Source organism: Eumetopias jubatus, unplaced genomic scaffold, assembly GCF_037043125.1.
Source record: "Eumetopias jubatus isolate StellerSeaLion01/CBP00866 unplaced genomic scaffold, mEumJub1_p1.0 scaffold_7, whole genome shotgun sequence".
NCBI classification, from domain to species: Eukaryota; Metazoa; Chordata; class Mammalia; order Carnivora; family Otariidae; genus Eumetopias; species Eumetopias jubatus.
This window is the reverse complement of record NW_028274813.1, coordinates 53,980,473-53,998,476: the sequence shown is the minus strand read 5'-3', so window position 1 is coordinate 53,998,476 and position 18,004 is coordinate 53,980,473. Positions and strand designations below refer to the sequence as shown.

Here is an 18,004-nt window from a genome sequence, read left to right as displayed (position 1 = left end):
TGGGCTGCTTCCACAGTTTGACACCTGTGAATAATACTATGAAAATATGAGTGCAAATATATCATTGAGTCTTTGCTTTTAATTATTTTCTTTATATACCTAAAAGTGGAATTTCTGAATCATACAATATGTTATATATATCATTGTGTGATTGTGTGTGTGTGTGTGTGTGAGAGAGAGAGAGAGAGAGAGAGAAAGAGAGAGAGATTCATTAGAAAGAATGGGGAAAGAAGTGATTGGCAGAGCCAGAGTCTGTGCATAATGTTCAATTATCTCAAGTTCCTAGGTTTTGTTTTGTTTTTTTTTCTAGATCAGCTTAATCTCCCTCATGTATTTCTTTATGTGAAAATTATTTTTATTATATACACATCTTTAACCCCAAATTTTCCCATTTATGGAGGTCTTCGTCATCTCCTATTCTAGAAGTATCTCTGAGTGTGGTAAGATTTTGCTATTATTAAGGGTCCCAGAAAAGTGTAATTATCACTCCAAGCTTGCAAATTTAGGAAGCAATTTCCTTGGATACATTTTGTTTTCTTCCCTGAGCTCTAGGAAGAGGCAAGATTACTTGCTGCTTTCATGGAACAGTGAGTACAGCTTTTCTATCCTCTAACTAAGTGGATGAAGACAAAACTTACTTTACAAAGAGGGACAATTATGCTTGGATGATAGGTGTGAACTGGTGCCGGTCCTGAGAGAACCACTCTATATGGTCACTTTGAGGTCCCCTTAAAGCCCTAGTTCTATAAAGGTTCTCAGTCCCAATTCCCTGCTTCACATATACCCAGACCTTCCAAATTGTATTTGAAGGGCAGGGGGTGGCCCTGAGGTCAGCAGTGCATGGACAAAGGAAGGGAAGGACCAGAGACTCTAACATAAAGCTTATGTGTAATAGCTATGTCTAGCGTCAGCCTGCCTGGTTTTAAGAAAGCCTAGATTGGGCTCTGAGCAACACCTTCTTCACACAAACTCTGTGCTTCTTGGCATCCACACATATTTTTCTAGTATCATATTTATTGCATCACATTATAAAACACTTTTTCATAATATTTCTCACTGAGACTCCCAGGGCTTTTAATATCTCCAGAATATATATTTCCATTTTCCATAAGACAAAAAGTAATATCAGTTCTAAAATATTGACAAAAAGATTCTGCAAAAAGTAGAAGATGAAGAGGACTGTGATGGAGACAATGATCAAAAGGAGATGAATGAGCAGGAAGAGGTGGTTGAGGATGGCCCTTGTGTAGTCAGAGATATAAAAACATGGAAGAAAATAGTGCAGTCTTTTCTGTATCATGTTACCCTCAATATAGGCCTAGATACTGGAAGAAAATGAGAAAAGCCATTCCCAAAGGAGTCAAGTGACTGCCTGCCAAATCCCATGTGTCACATTTCCTTGATTCTAAGACTCAGTTATGTAAGATGAACCATTGATTTAATAAGTGTCTTGAAGGGAAAAGGAATCACTATATAGATGTGACAAAATGCACCTGATTTCACAAATGCTACAATGTGAGAAACAAATTGGAAGTTGCATTTTACAAAGATGAGCTCAGGCTGCATGGGGAGACATTATGGACAAAAAGAATAGTGAACACGGGAGATACATTGGATCTTCACACTGGAGAAGATGAAGAAGCAGGAACAAAGATAATAATGATGTGGTTTAACCATGAAAAAATTTAAAAAGATGTTTGAAAAATATCTTATTTGTACCTGGGAATGACCATACAATGCTCAGAAGTCACAGAATAATTTAAGAAAGAAAAAAATTTTAAAATAAGAAAAATCTTATAATTCAGGGATATTGAAATACAACTATAGTGCCTGCATGTAACACCTTTTAAAACAATGCAACTTTATTAATTCCAGATACATACAGTACAATACATTTTTAATAAAATAAAATAATGTATGTAATAACTTCAGAACATGGGCCAACAAAAATCCTACATAGAAAAACAACAACAACAACAACATTATCACTTGTATCAGTGCAAGGTGAGGTAAAAAATTCCAGTTACTCTGAGAAAATAGACAAGAAGAGATTTAATGCATGTTCAGTCCTGAAGATACAAAATCTGCTTAATTATACTTTCAAGCTGTTTTTGAACAATACCAGATGCTTTCAGTAATCTGTGTTTGATGCACAGTATTCATCTTGGTATGATATATTACTCAGAATTTATGAAAATTAGGAAAAAATTAAAAGAGTTTGTGCTCAGATCTTTCAGGCGTGAACCAGAAAGGTAAATTTTTGTTCAACTTACATTAATTTGAATTTGGGCAGCCTTTTTCCCTTTTAGACTTGTCTAATTTTCCTTTTATTGTCCTAGTACAGGGAAAGGGTAACCCTGAATTGCTACACCACTTTCTCTTAGCTAATTCTGAGGCTCATGTACAATGTGGTGAGATATGTTTCTTCCAAACATTTTACTTATAGGGGAACGTGATAAAAAGCACCATCTTCCTCAGTAAAGATAATCAATGACAATGTTATTTTAAAATTTATCTTGAGGAAATATGTTAGTTTGTTGCAAACCATACATTGTACTTTGAACTTCTGCCTGCAGAAAATTCTTGCAATCTCTCTTGAATAAGAATAATTCCAGATAAAGTTTGATGATACTATCTTGTCTTTTTATTTTTTTTATTTTTTTTAAAGATTTTATTTATTTATTTTGAGAGAGAGAATGAGATAGATAGAGAGAGCACGAGAGGGGGGAGTCAGAGGGAGGAGCAGACTCCCTGCTGAGCAGGGAGCCCGATGCGGGACTCGATCCCAGGACTCCAGGATCATGACCTGAGCCGAAGGCAGTTGCTTAACCAACTGAGCCACCCAGGCTCCCATACTATCTTGTCTTTTTAAAAGAAATAGCCTGGTGATGGGTATTAAGGAGGGCATGTATTGCATGGAGCTCTGGGTGTTATACGCAAACAGTGAATCATGGAACACTACATCAAAAACTAATGATGTACTGTATGGTGACTAACATAACATAATAAAATTAGTTAAAAAAAAGAAAATGATATAAGTTGAGCAATGGAAGTGTTTCAGGAAAGGAACAAAAAAAGAAATAGCAATATAGTTTCCATTCCACTTCCCCTTAGCCCTTGATTCCATTGTTACACAGATACCCTATTCACTCATCTTCTCCCTGAGGATATTTGACTCACAAACTAATAGGATCCCCAGTATTGTTCCTTTTCTTCCACGTACTATGCACTACAATCTAGGTCAATGTCATGTGTCCTCTATTCTCCCAGTGCCACTAACACTTTAATTCACTGCAAGTAGTTGTCCCAAGAGAGAACAGTAGAGCTTACCAGCACTGGGAGGGTGTGTGTGTGTGTGTGTGTGGTGTGTAGGGGTTATCTCTGCATTTGTGGTGTGGGTTTGTGTGTGTGTGGACTTAAGTGAGAGATAGGGTCAGTGTTGAGATTCACTGAGTACTTTCTTAATGCTGTAGAAACTTGTGTGTTTCTAGGTCACCACTTGGTGACGTGGCTGTGCGGTTGAAATGTGGTACATTGGCACGTTTGTATGTAAGCATGTTTTGAATGCAAGCATATCTGGCTCTGTTGATTTAGACATTAGCTTGGGAATATGTATGAGAAGCAGATAGTAAGTGAGCATAGGTAGGTAGTGACAGAGAAGAAATATGAAGAGAGGAACTTTAAGAGAAAAGCTATTTAAAAAGATAATGTATCTATGGGAGTGTGAGTGACAAGGAATTGTATGTCAGAGAGAATTAGGGTATGACAGACAAGGCTTGGAAAATCGGGCTGAAGGTGCCAGAAAGGGAGTGTGCATGACAGTACAAGTGGGAAGCAGACAATAAAAGAAATAACGTGAGACCATAAAATAGGAATGTTTTGGGGTCGAAACAGAAGACAGGAGCTAGAAGGAAAATGTAACTTTAGGAAACTCACTTTTATTATCATGGCTGTTCAGATTTATAAAAATACAAACAAAAATGATATTTTTTGATGATCAGCATAATTGATTTCGATTATATGGGGAATTTTCAGGAAACATAATTTTAGAAGTGGCAAAGACAAAGACAAAAATAATCCATAGTATTTTACTGTCTTTATTCACTTCCAATCACCTGCAATGATGGGAAGGTATGATGGAACCTGGAAAAAGACTGAATTTTTTTTTTCAGTATTTACACACAGAGTTACAACATTTGATTTTGGAGAAACAGCATTCTGCCTCAGCTTTTCAGTGTGAAACAGAGTTGATGCCATTGTTTCACTGGCCTAGGATCAACCTCCGTAAAACTTGGTGCTCTCTTCTCAGTGCTCCTCAAAATTGTTTCTCTGCATCCATTCTAGCTCACCATTTGTGCTCAGTGCAGCCCTACTGCGTGTTTCCTTTTTCTATTTGCCACCATAGCTTTTACTCCTCTAATTCAGGGACTGTACTTATTCACCATTTCATCCGGAAGCCTAAGAATTAATTAATGGAAGGGGAGAGAAATCCAGGTTAGGTCCTACAACTGAAGATCTTGCCTGGGATTATGAGACAGAATTGCCCAGAGAGTGCTGACCACACAGTACAGTTCTTTGATACAAACTCCTCATCCCCAAATGCAAATCTACCCTGTTCACTGTGGCTTTGAGGGTTGTTTATTCCTTTGGACCAATTCTCTGTGCACAAGCACACAGAAATGTGGAAAACTTTCCCCTCGCATAACTTCAGATATTTTAACAATATTCAACCCATAATCTTCTGGGATTTATAAATAAATTTAAAGAGTGAATTTAATAGTATTAATGAGACATGAACTCTCCATTTTCTCCATGGTTTTTACATGTAGATAAAGAAAATATATGCTTATTTATTAATGTGGAGGCTCTATGAAATTTTATATATCATATTCAAAAGTAATTTTGACAACATATTAAGTGCCAAGTAATCTTCTAGTAGATTTGGGTATATAGCAGTGAAAAAAGATAAGTTACTCTTTTGTAGAGGAAGGAAAATGATAGATATCTAGCAGACAATTATATTTTTTTGTTTAAATTGAAAGATACTGTTTGTCACATCCTATAAAATTTGTAAATAAATTGTAAAATTTATTTTCTTTATATGCAATAACAAAAAAGTATTATTTATTTATTTTTAATATTTTATTTATTTATTTTTCAGAGAGAGACAGAGAGCACAAGCAGGGGGAGCGGCAGGTGGAGAGAGAAGCAGGCTCCCCACCGAGCAGGGGCCCTATTCGGGATTCGATTCCAGGACTCTGGGATCATGACCTGAGCCGAAGGCAGATGCTTAACCTACTGATTCAGGCATCCCCAAAATTAAGTGTTTTAAAACAAGTTGTTTTACTTTTTTGCAAGTAGCACAATACTTAAAGTAACAGAATCTTCAAAGAACACGGTCATGATTTTTAAGTGACATTATTAAAAAAAGGGTAATTCGGGAGGTACCTAAGAGATAGAAAGCTGGGTTGCTATGTTCCATGGATACCAGGAAAGCAATGACAACATCAAAATCCTTTTCATTATATAGCATAATGTCTTAGGTTGAGCCACCGCACAAACAGTTACAGATCACTAAGAAAGGAAAAAGGCAAGACAAGAAAAGTAATTTGGTCATAGCTATACATTTTGCAGAGTAATTATTATATATAAAACATAATATCCTAAGGCAATACTACTAAAGCAAATCACTACTAAAAGCATCTTCAGTATCTCAAAATCGAATCTCGGCTCAATTTTAAATTTATATGTAATGCAGTGACTGCACGGTGGATTTCTTTGTGCTGTGCGGTGTAGCAATTGCCCGAGCTGTGCATTAAATAAGGCACTAATCAATTTCGTATGGATGCCACTACTTTGCTTCATTTTGTGTTTCCTGCTCGGTATTAACTTCTCTAAACTTATTCTGGAATGTGGTCAGGTCAGTAATATTTGATGGCACAAGTTTATTTCATTTTTTTTTAAAGTGTCCCTTTTAAAGACAAACATATTCTTATGAAGACATCATTTGACTTTAGGACTTCCTCTTCTCTTTTCTTCTTTCTTTTCTCTTCTTTCCTTTCTTTGTTCTTTCTTTTCTTTCTCTTCTATCCTTTTCCTCTTGAATTCTTCCCTCTTTTCCCTCTCGTTCCTTTTTTATTTTAAGTAATATTTTCAATGTCATTCTCACTAATCATATCACTCTATTTTTGCTTCATGTTACTCTATATTGAATATCTATCTCACTTGTGGTGTATCTCACTTGTGGTGTAAGTTGATCATAACAGTCCTCAAAAGACTTTCTGCCCTTATTTTCTCCACTGTTATATTACTATACACCCTCTTGATGTGTGTATCTAATAATTTTTCACTTTAATTTTTTTTCACTCTGTCTACTACAGGAAACAAAGCATATTTATGCCCCCACCATTCTTTGCAATAAATAATTAGCTCCCAGAGAAAAGAACTAACATGTGCAGGTGGAAACAATTTCAGAAGTATGTATGTCATTAATATGATATAAGAATAAAAACAATAAGAATAAATCATCTATTCCAGGATAGCTTCCTCCTCCTCTATACATAGCAGAAGCCAGTCAAGGACAAAAATTTCTGACAGGAACCAGAAGAGAGGGGGGGAAAAGAGAGTACGGAAAACAGAGGAAATTTTAAAAAAGAAATGCTGAAAATTTCCCTCTCATACATTTTTCTTCCTAGAACAACAAATAAGCTTTGTCCTAAAGTCAAAGTCTTCTGACCACCCTGAGTTAATGGACCACGGAGGACATCTCCCAATATCACCTTTTGCCTTCAAAGTTTTTTAAAGATTTTATTTATTCATTTGAGAGAGAGAGAGAGAGTGAGCAAGAGAGAGAGAATGAGTGGGGGGAGGGACAGAGGGTGAGGGAGAAGCAGACTCCCCACCGAGCAGGGAGCCTGATGCAGGGCTCAGTCCCAGGACCTCCGGATCACTACCTGAACCGAAGGCAGATCCTTAACCAACTGAGACACCCAGGCGCCCCTGACTTTGGTTTTAGTATGAACTCTATTAAAGAATTAAGCATGTATAGCAGGATGAGGCAAGGAGAAGAGAGGCTGGTGACATGGTTGAAGAGGAGGAATGATCAGCTCCTAAAGACTATTCCAACCAGACAATAAAAGACCAGACAACCCCAAGACTGTGGCAAAGGGCCCACGGTCCTGTCATTGGCAGTAATGGAGACACTATCACAAAGTGCCCCAAAGGTGGTGCCCTTCACGTGGGGAGAGGATGTGTGCATGCACATGAAAGCAGGTCATGAAGCCTAGTGAAGGAGCAAGTGGAGAACACAGTGCCCAACAGATGCAAAACATTCTCAAATGGCAGAATCAAGTAGCAATACTGGTAGTAACAGGGGCGCCTGGGTGGCTCAGTTGGTTAATCAACTGCCTTCGGCTCAGGTCATGATCCTGGAGTCCCGGGATCGAGTCCCACATCGGGCTCCCTGCTGAGCAGGGAGTCTGCTTCTCCCTCTGAACCTCTTGCCTCTCATGCTGTCTATCTCTCATTCTCTCTCTCTCTCAAATAAATAAATAAAATCTTTAAAAAAAAAATACTGGTAGTAACAGCAACCACTTAAGTCTTAATAGTAAGCCTGTCTAGCTTGAATAAGATTCTGAGATTCCACATACCTTGTTGTAGGCAGAAAAATGCCTCCCTTCCCAAAAATACCCATGTCCAGGTTTCTGGTAACTTTGAATATTTAGCTTTACATGGCCTAGGGGAATTAAGGTTGCAGATAGAATTAAAGATTATTAATCAGTTGAATTTAAAATAAGGAGATTATCCTGGACTATCCCAGTGGGGTCAATGAAATCACAGTCTTCCTAAAATCAAAGAGGGAGGCAGACGAAGTCAGAGCTAAGGCATGTGAAAAGAACTCAACCTGCCATTGGTTTTGGACATGGAGAAGGATTATAGGCCAAAGAATGCTTGTAGTCTTCAGAATCTGGAAAAGGCGTGGAAAAGGCTATTCCCCTACAGCCTCCGGAAAGAAATGAAGCCCTGTCAACACCTGACTTTAGACCCATGAAACCTGTGTTGGGACTCTGACCTCTAGAACAGTGAGATAATAATTTTTGTTGTTGTTATAAATTGCCTAGTTTGTGGTAATTTGTTACAGCAGAAATAGAAAACTAATACCTAAAATAAAAGAAGAATCCTGAAAATTTACTATTAGCTCTCACCATCAAGTTTAGATTCCTAAAAATAAAAAAAAAAACATTATTTCATGTGTATGAATATTATGGAGCAAACTCACACCTATTTTATAAATTCTTGTCAAAAAGAGTCACCCATATGCAAAGCCTCACTTAATGTTGAATCACCTCCTTAGGACCATCAACTCAAATGTTGGAATGAAATGTGTATGCCTATCTAACAAAGAGAAAAATAGTTTATAGCAAATAAGCGGCATTGTGTATATGTATCCTGAAAGGAGTTGCATTGGAAGGTTGAACTCCCGAAGCTGAGGCCATTTATAATGGAGCACAGGAGAGCGCTCAGCCTGACTCAGCTCACCAAGGTCTGCTCCTGACTGACCCCAGTTAAGTCTGCAAACAATCCTTGGGGAACCATTTTATTTCTCAACTATCAACAGCAGAGAGCTGAGCAATATCCTGTAAATGTCATATAATGAGAAGATTTCGTCCTAGAGTGTGGCTATTACATGGACAAGAACTACAGAAATCCTGTGTTTATATTGTAAGGTCAAACTCTCAGCAAGCTTGTAGTCACCAGCCTCCTAAGCATAAAAGAAAAGTAAAATACTCTGCACTTCCCCGCAATCTGTTTTTCCTTCCTGTCAGGTTTCTGCCTAAAATACAGTCTAGTGACTGAAGTTAAACTGCATCCAGGTGCTAATACTGGCAGAGGGCTAAAGGTAATAAAGTTCTACCTGGAGAAGAGCTGCTGGGCAGCAGATGGAGAGTAATTCCATGCAGTGATTCCTGGCACATGCCCCTTTATATACGACATAGCACATCCCGTAGGTATGAGCCACAAGTGTGAGCTATATTTGCTCAGATCTGAGTGCCTTTGCCCATAAACTGATGCTTAAGAAGAAAAAAACAATCTCTCTCTGAAAGGAGAAAAAGGGGCTGTGATATAATTCTATCACATACATGGTGAAATATTTATAATGCAATATATACAGTTTCCCTCTTCATTTTTGTATGAAGCCAAATTTAACATTTACCTCACCCAAATCCATTTTGTGCTTCCCTTTAATCAAACTCGGTACCTGATAGTATCACATCCTTAGGATTTCGAAGGGCCTCTCAATGTCAAGAGGTCTCACTCTGGTGATCCTTTCCAGCAAGTTACAGTTGAGCTATTTTTTTCAAAAATAGATAAAGTCCGTAGAAATGTTTTCCTTTGAAAGGAGGAAATAGAAGCTTTCCTCTCCTGGGGTAAACTAATATTATTAATCCTTCTCACATAAGAACACAAATACTTTATTCTTTGAAGAGAATACTAGATAATGGCTTAAGTTTAGGTACTCATTCTATACCATTTATGAGTCCATATGGGGCCTTGAAGGCCAATTCCAGTTACATGGGAGGAAGGTCTAACTTTGCAGACTCTGTTAACTCAGCAGCATTCCTAAGTGGGCCCATGGGTTCACCAATTTATGCACTCTTCATATCAAAGCTTGCATCACCATAACAGTTATTACTCTGTACCAATGGGGGCAATTTCTTCTTATTTGAAAAATTTTTTTTAGATGACTAGGGAATGAAAAATTTGTTGACACATTCTCAAGGAACATATATAATAGAAATCATTCAGCATGGGATTGCAATTTAGAGATATATTATTTAAGGAGGAAGGGTTAAGCTTCAAGATATAGTGGAATTAAAATGTCTATTAGTTTTTATTTTTTACTAGTCCAATTAGATAAATGTGAAATCTGTAAACCTCAGGAAATATATAACTATACTGCAAACCCAATAGCAGTGAATTATTGCAGAAAATAACTCACAACATGAAAGAAAATATATTTCATAGGATATTGATCTTTAGCTAATGATACAACCAAAGGCAAGAACATCTTTTCATGCACATGTGCAAGCAATGATGCTTTTAAGTATTTTTTTCATTATTCAATGTTAGTAGAAAACACAACTGCATTTCAGTTTATTTTTTAATGTAAGTAAGGGTTAGTGAAATTTGGAAAAGAATATATAAAACCTAATTATTTATAATTAAAATGATACATTTACTAATGGAAAAAACACAGACATGTAGGTTGTCAAGGAAAATGATCCAGTGGAATTATTTGTTCTTTTTGTCCAAAGAGATGTTTTATAAAATAAAGATGGAAAAAATCCTAACAAATACCTAGTTTTTAAGACTTACATTTTTAGAGCAGATTTAGGTTCATAGCAAAATTGAAAGCAAGGCAAATACATTGATAATAATGATGGGTATATGATAAACAACAACAACAAAAAAAAAAAAAAAACAAGCACAATAATGCCTTCCCATCTATGGCTTTCCACATCTCAGAAAACCAAATTTATCTGGATTCATTAATAATGATTTTTGGAACATAAAATAGTTTTAGTTTCACTATATTAAAAAAACCTGAGTCATTAAATTAATGTACTGAGGATTTAATATAGCCTATTAGAAAGTTATCATGTGTATATGTGTATGATAGATTTGTTTCCCCTATCATACAAGCATCAAGAAGAAACACAGGAGGATCCCAAATGCTTACATTTAGTATAGAAGAACTAGGATCACATCGGAGACACTCTCCATGGAAAGGTCTTACCTGCTTTGACAGGACTGAACCAGAGACTTCACAACCATATTGACAAGGGGGAAAGGACAGCATCAATCACAAATTCTTCATTAACATCTGGAATTCTGGGAGCCTCTTTCTAGGATTTCTAATTAACCACAATGCCCAGCTTCTACTCTGAAATCCAAAAGGTGAGGAACAGACTTTCAACCAATCTGGGTATCCTAGTGCGAGAGCCTTATACTAGTTAAGTGTAAGAAAATTAAGAAATGTGATATCATTTGCACTCCAAGAGCAAAGGGACAAGTAATTCTTAATTTTATGCTACTTGTACTCTTAGTTCCCTTCTGGAGGGTTCCAGCATGAATCCAGAAGACTGTCCAGCATGTCATTCACTATCTTTGCCTTTCTGTATAAAAATATTCCTCTTTCTTTCCCATTTTTCTGAGGCAGAACTTTTAGAGGAATTTTATGAAAGCATCTTAGTTAAGTTATTCACACCTTTTTTTGGTCATTTTTTCTAGTTTGGAGATAGGGAAGAAGGGTCATTCATGATAGGGACGACATATTTGGAATGTTTTAAAAATGTAAAAAGATCTTACTATTTTCTCAGCTCATGAAGTCTAAGAAGGATTGCAGGGTAGGGTAGACCATCCAACAAAGGGACAAAGGAAAATTGACATATGGAGAAAACATGATCTGGAGAAGAAATAGAAAAGATACCGTATCCTTACATTCTGTCTTACCCCTCTGTGATGGTTAATTTTATGTGTCAAATTGACTAGGCTAAGGGATGCTGAGATAGCTGGTAAAACATGATTTATGGGTTTGTCTGTGAGAAGTGTCTCTGGAAGAGATTAAACTTTAAATCAGTAGGCTGAGTAAAGATTTACTTCACCTATGTAAGTGGGCATCACTCAATACACAGAGGGCCTGGATGAAACAAAAAGGTGGAGCAGGGTAGATTCACTCACTCTGCTTGAGCGGAGATATCCATCTTCTCCTGCCCTTGGACATCAGCACCCCTGGTTCTCAAGCCTTCCAACTCAGACCAGGACTTACATCATTGGTACCCAATCTTCGGCCTTTAGACTTGGATTTACCCTTGCCTTTACCTTAGCCCAAATACAGACATTTATTAGGCCATCCTGCCTAAGTCATTGAAAGTAATTTTCAAGTTTTTCTTAAAGATTATTGAAATAATATTAGAATAATATTAACTATTAATATATTAACCATATCGAGACTTAATATTCAGAAGAATCAAAATAAACTGTAGTAAGAGGTAAAAGCATTTAAAATCTCTGCTCTATTCCTCTTTTCTTTTCTAACAATAAATTTGTACTTAAAATCAATTGGAATGTTATTCAAAGTAGAACAATTCGTTCTGCCAGCTAGAATAGATAAAATATATATTATTTCATATTTATGGTGTTTAATGACCTTTTGACAGGAAGTTGTTTTTTCCTTGCCATATGTATGAATACGGACAAACACACACACACACACACACACACACACACACAATTTAGGCAATTTGAAATTCTAATGTTGGAATTTTTTAATGATTTTATTTATTTATTTGAGAGGAGAGAGAGAGAGAGCACAAGCAGGGGGAGTGGTGGGCAGAGAGGGAAAAACAGGCTCCCTTCCAAGCAGGGAGCCCGATGCGGGGCTCTATCCCAGGACCCTGGGATCGTGACCTGAGCCGAAGGCAGCCGCTTAACCGATTGAGTCACCCAGGCGCCCCCTTAATGTTGGATTTAAAATATTATGTTAAATGCCAGGAGACATCATAAATGTAAGTCATCATCCAAATTTCTTTATTGACTGTGCTATACTTACTGGAATATTAAAAATAAGACAGCTATAAAGGCAAAAATTTCACAAAATAACAGTTGTATTTTTCACTAAAGGGTATAGGTTGTTTGGGGATAGGTATTGAGAAGGGGTGGGTGATGGTCTAATGATGGACAAACATTCAGTTTTAAAAAGTGAGTTAAAAGTTTATTCTTTAAAACAAGCTTGAAATGTGATATGTTTTATTCATCGCAGACAAAACAGAAATTTATAACATGTTTTAAAATTCCTCACCAAGGCCAAATGGAATTTTTCTACATCAAACCAGAATCTAAATGGATAGAGGTTTCTTGTTCTGGTTAATACCCACTGCTGTTTAATCTTGAATAATATGAGTTATGAAAGAAATTAAACAATCTATTGATGTTAATAAATGAAAACCTACAGAATGCTTCAGATTTCGCTTTGACAAATGTAGTAACAACAATAATATCCATTTCCACAAGTGATTTGGTTGCAGAAGAATGGCAAAACAGTGAGCCAGGTAAATTTACATCTTCCTATATTGTCACCGACAGCATTTATTAGAAAAGGAAAGTAGGTCTTGGGTTGTAGCCATAGAAGAGACCGAAGAGCTCTTCTTCTCAGTTAAAACACATCTTTTATCCCTTCACTGTTTTTATTCAAAATGAATATGAGCCTCTATCGAAATGTTGGAGACATAAATCAAGATAAAAATGTTAAACTCAGGTAACAGATGTAGCTTGATGTATTTCAGAAAGTAGTGTGTTCGTGGGTCTGGGAGAGAAGTGCAAGGATAGGAGACAGGAGTAATGCTTCTCCCACACTTTTAATATTCTTCTTAAGTAGAGGGAGCTACCTTAAAGTAACAATACTAAATTAGGTGCATTTATTAACCCACTGCACAGCTGCAGAAATGAAATGACTTATGTAATTGGTGGGTTTAGAAAGAAAGGGAGGGCATGTGTTGGTCAGACACTTTCTCATCACTCTTATTAGTGAGTTACACACAAGGAATATGATTCTGCTCTTCTCCAGATGTAGGTTCTGCCCTGCAAAGGATATGCTTGTATCAGATATAACCTTAAAGAAAGATAAGTCCTAACTCTAGTACTCAGTACTAGGGAAACCATTCGCCAATATCCGTTTTGTCTTTAATATACATTTTTTGTCATTATTTTTCAACTAGTTTAGCATTTAGGTTCAGGAGGAGAGTGCTATTAATTCAGCTCCCTTTTACCCCAACATGAACTTTGAGAAATATATAGGGAATAGAATACGGAGGAACAAATTAACGTGATAGAAAATTATTGTTGGAGTTAGTGTACATGCATGGTGCCTAGCGCTCTTTTTATTTGGGCAGAACTTTTTGAATTTGCTGTTTGTAGTTGCCTATTTTAAGCCATGAGGCTGTTTTTCACAATTGTATAAATGTATAGTTGTTAAAATTTGTCTTTTGAATGTTGGCCTGGACGGAAGGTATGAAGCCTTGAGCTTCTTAATGTTTTATCTGAATGTTTTTATCTAAAAGTTATAGATGCTGTGTCCCCAGGTAAGAAGTGGTTATTTCTATGAATCACGAATAATTTCTTAGTATGTAGGCTGAATGTGCCAGACCACAAATAAATGACCGTGGGCCTCAGCAATTACAGGAGAACTATAGGCTTCAGCAGAGGCAAAAGCATGTGGGATGTTTCATTGCAGCTAGGGCTTGGCTCAATCTGATTTGAAGTTCAAGTATGACATCAGCGAGTGTCAATTACAAGATGCTTGGCAAGTTAATGCCCTCTGGGCAGGCCTCAGGTAAGGGGTGGTATTTAGTAGTCTCAACCGGCCCCAGGATGCCGACTACTGGGGCTTGACCATGAATTAATGATACAGTTACAGCTTTTCCTATTTCAATTACAGGGAACAGAATCTTCCACATATAAGCCTTTCATACATAGGAGGCTAAAAAATATTTGTTGCTTTAAAACTTTAAGGCACCCAAATTCTGAGTGTGCTATAGCATACTTAAGAAGTCCTGGCTTTAAATGGTTAATATCATGCCTTGCTAAGCATTTATAGATTGGTTGTCCCCAAAATCCATTCCTATTTAAGCCACGAAGGATTTTTGACCATAGAGTTTACCCACATGCTCAAAAGTTTAAAATTAAAAAAAAATCAACTCAAAGAATTGAACAGGAAGTTCCCAGACCACACAGGTATTTTAAATGAATACAGCAATTGCCTGTTCCCTAAGGAAAAAGGCCAAAACAATTCTTAAAATTAATACTCTAAAGGAAAAGAGTAAAGGGGGAGTGCATGAGAGGAGAATCAGGAAGTATCTTAATATATTGTCCAGACCTGGATACAATGCTGGTTGAGATTTTGCAACTCAAGAAATTGAAAATTGGTAAATTCATTGCAATTAGTAAATATTTTGTGCAGATCCCCTGAGATGAAATCCAGAAGGTTATGTTACTGGTATAGGTCAGCAAAAAAAGGGAAAGTAAAATAGAGAATGATTTTGCAAATGTCACTTGCCTTGTATATATCATGGAAGGTAAAGGACAAAATTAAGAAACATTAAACTGCAATTCAGAGAAGTCTTTGTGAAATGAATGAATGTATAGTAGAAAGAAATAAAATATAATAGGTATTCCACACCACTGCCAAAAATATGTAAATAATAGAAATGTAGCTTTTTGCATTTCATAGAGTTAAGAAGCATTTTATATACTGCTATAATATCATGAAAGTAGACAAAAGGTACACAGTAATGTGAATAATATTAGGATATATTAATTCCTCATATACCTAAGAAATATCTTTGGGACACTGCATAAGAAATTGATAACCTGGGGAAATAAAGTGAATGCCTGAAATAAAGGGAATAAAATGAGCTTTTTCACTGTATACTTTCATACCCTTTGACTTGCACATGAGTGTTTATTAAAAATAAATAAATGCCCTATAGAATTCATGCAAAAAACTATTAGAATTAATAAACAAACTTTGCATGATCCAAAGTCAGTATACAAAAATTAGTTACATTTTTCTATACTAACAATGAACAATCCTAAAAGGAAATTAAGAAAAATTCCATTTCCAATAGTATCCAGAATAATAAAATAGTTAGGAAAAAACTTAACCAATGAGGTGAAATATGTGTACACTGAAAACGATAAAACATTGCTGAAAGAAATCAAAGAATAACAAATAAATTAAGATACCCTATGTTCAAGCATTGGAAGATTAATATTGTTACAATGTCAATACTACTCAGAGTGATATACAGATTTAATTTGATCTGTATCAAAATTCCAATGATGTTTTTTAAAGAAATACAAAAACCCATTCCAAAATTCATATGGAATCTAAGAGAAACCAAGTAGCCAAAAGAATCTTGAAAGAAAATAACAAAATTGAAGGATTCACACTTTCTGATTTTAAAACTTGCTACAAAGAGACATTCATCAAAACAGTGTGGTATTGGCATAGACATCTAGCCAAATGGAGTACAATAGAGCTGCCAGAAATAAAAGCTTGTTTGTTATCATCAAATGCTTTTTGACAGAAATGTCAAGATCATTCAGTGGGGAAAGACTGACTTTTCAAAAAATGGTGTTGAGAAAATAGAATATCCACATGCAAAAGAATGTAGGTGGACCCTTACCTAATAATATTTATGAAAATTAACTCAAAGTGGATAAACACCCAGCCATAAAAGCTAAAACTATAAGAGCCTTAGAAAAAACAGGGGAAAGCTTCAAGATATTGGGTTCAGCACCCAATAGATACGACGTTAAAAGCATTACCAACAAAAGACAGAAATAGATAAATTGACTTAAAATTAAAAACTTTTGTGCATCAAAGAACACTAACAACAGATTGAAAAGGCAATGAAGAGAATGGGAGAAATATTTGGAAATCATACATCTGAAAAGGGATTAATATATAAATAGCTCTAAAATTTAGCAACAAAAATACAAACAACTCAATTAGTAAGTTGTCATAGGACTTGAATAGATATTGTCCAAAGAGGATAGCCAATAAACACATGAACAGAAGCTCAACATCACCAAATGATTAGGAAAATACAAGTCAATACCACAAGAAAATACCACTTCCTACCTATAAGGATGGCTACTATAAAACAAAAAACAAAAAGAAAATATCAAGAGTTGGAAAGGATGTGGAGAAATACGAACCTTGGTGTGTTGCTGGTGGGATTATAAAATGGTGTGGTCTCTGTGGAAACCATAGAAATCACCTCTATGGTGATTCCTCAAAAAATTACACATAGAATTACCATATGATCCAGCAATTCTGTTTCTGGGTATATACACAAAAGTATTGAAAGGAGAAACTTAAATAGATATTCAACATCCATGTTCATAGCAGCATTATTCACAATAGCCAAAAGATGGAAGCAACCCAATGTCCATTGACAGATGAATGGATAAACAAAATGTGGTGTATGTATACAAGACATTATTCAGCCTTTAAAATAAAGGAAATTCTGACATGCTACAAAATAAGTGAATCTTAAAACATTATCCTAAGCAAAAAAATCCAGTCAAAAAAGGATAAATAATGTATGGTTTCACTTAAAAGGGGAATTAGAAGAGTCAAATTCATAGAGAAAGAAAGTAGAATAATGTTTACAGGGGGATTTGGGGAGGTGATAATGGGTAGTTATTGCTTACTGAGTGTACAGATGAAGTTTGGGATAATAAAAAAAGCTCTGGAGATAGATAGTAATGATGATTGCTCAACAATATAAATATGCTTAATGTCATTGAGCTGTATACTTAAAGATGGCTAAATGTTAAATTTTATATTATGTATATTTTACTACAAAATAAACAAATAATAAAATTGACATTTTAGAAAGGAAATATGTATATATATATATAATATACATATATACACATACACACACACACACACACACACACACACACACACATATAGCCTCTCTTTCTAATACTAAACCCAACTTCACTGTTTTGAAATAACCATTGCTTTGAGGTACTATGTTCTTTGACGATTTTCCGGACCTCTTTTCTGGAAATGCACTTGTATATGTGTGCATACCTGTGGGTATTTGAGAAATAATGAGTGACAAATATTGTCAAATTCCAAAGAGTGAGTCTCCCCCCATGACTAAGGAAAGAGATTAAAATCAATACTCTGGATATCCATTCTCAACACCAAAGTCCAATCTGTATTAGAAATTCCTTTATAAAAATCTCATGATTATGGGGAGTACTGTGATGTTTCCTTATTGAGGAAAGGAAGGATGCTTTTACATCCCAAGGCAAGGAGCGGGCTATAAAAGAATGGGTGCTTGTAGTAGGACAATGTTGGAAAAATATAATTAAAAACAAAATTTCTTTCAAATCCAGCAAACCTATCCAGAGAGATAGA

The 18,004-nt window shown here is 35.9% G+C and overlaps 1 pseudogene; it reads left to right on the top strand.

Moving 5' to 3' along the window:
- Window positions 1–394: 394 nt before the first annotated feature.
- On the top strand, window positions 395–1,689 carry LOC114205803 (mitochondrial transcription rescue factor 1-like; annotated as a pseudogene).
- The last annotated feature ends 16,315 nt before the right edge of the window (window positions 1,690–18,004 follow it).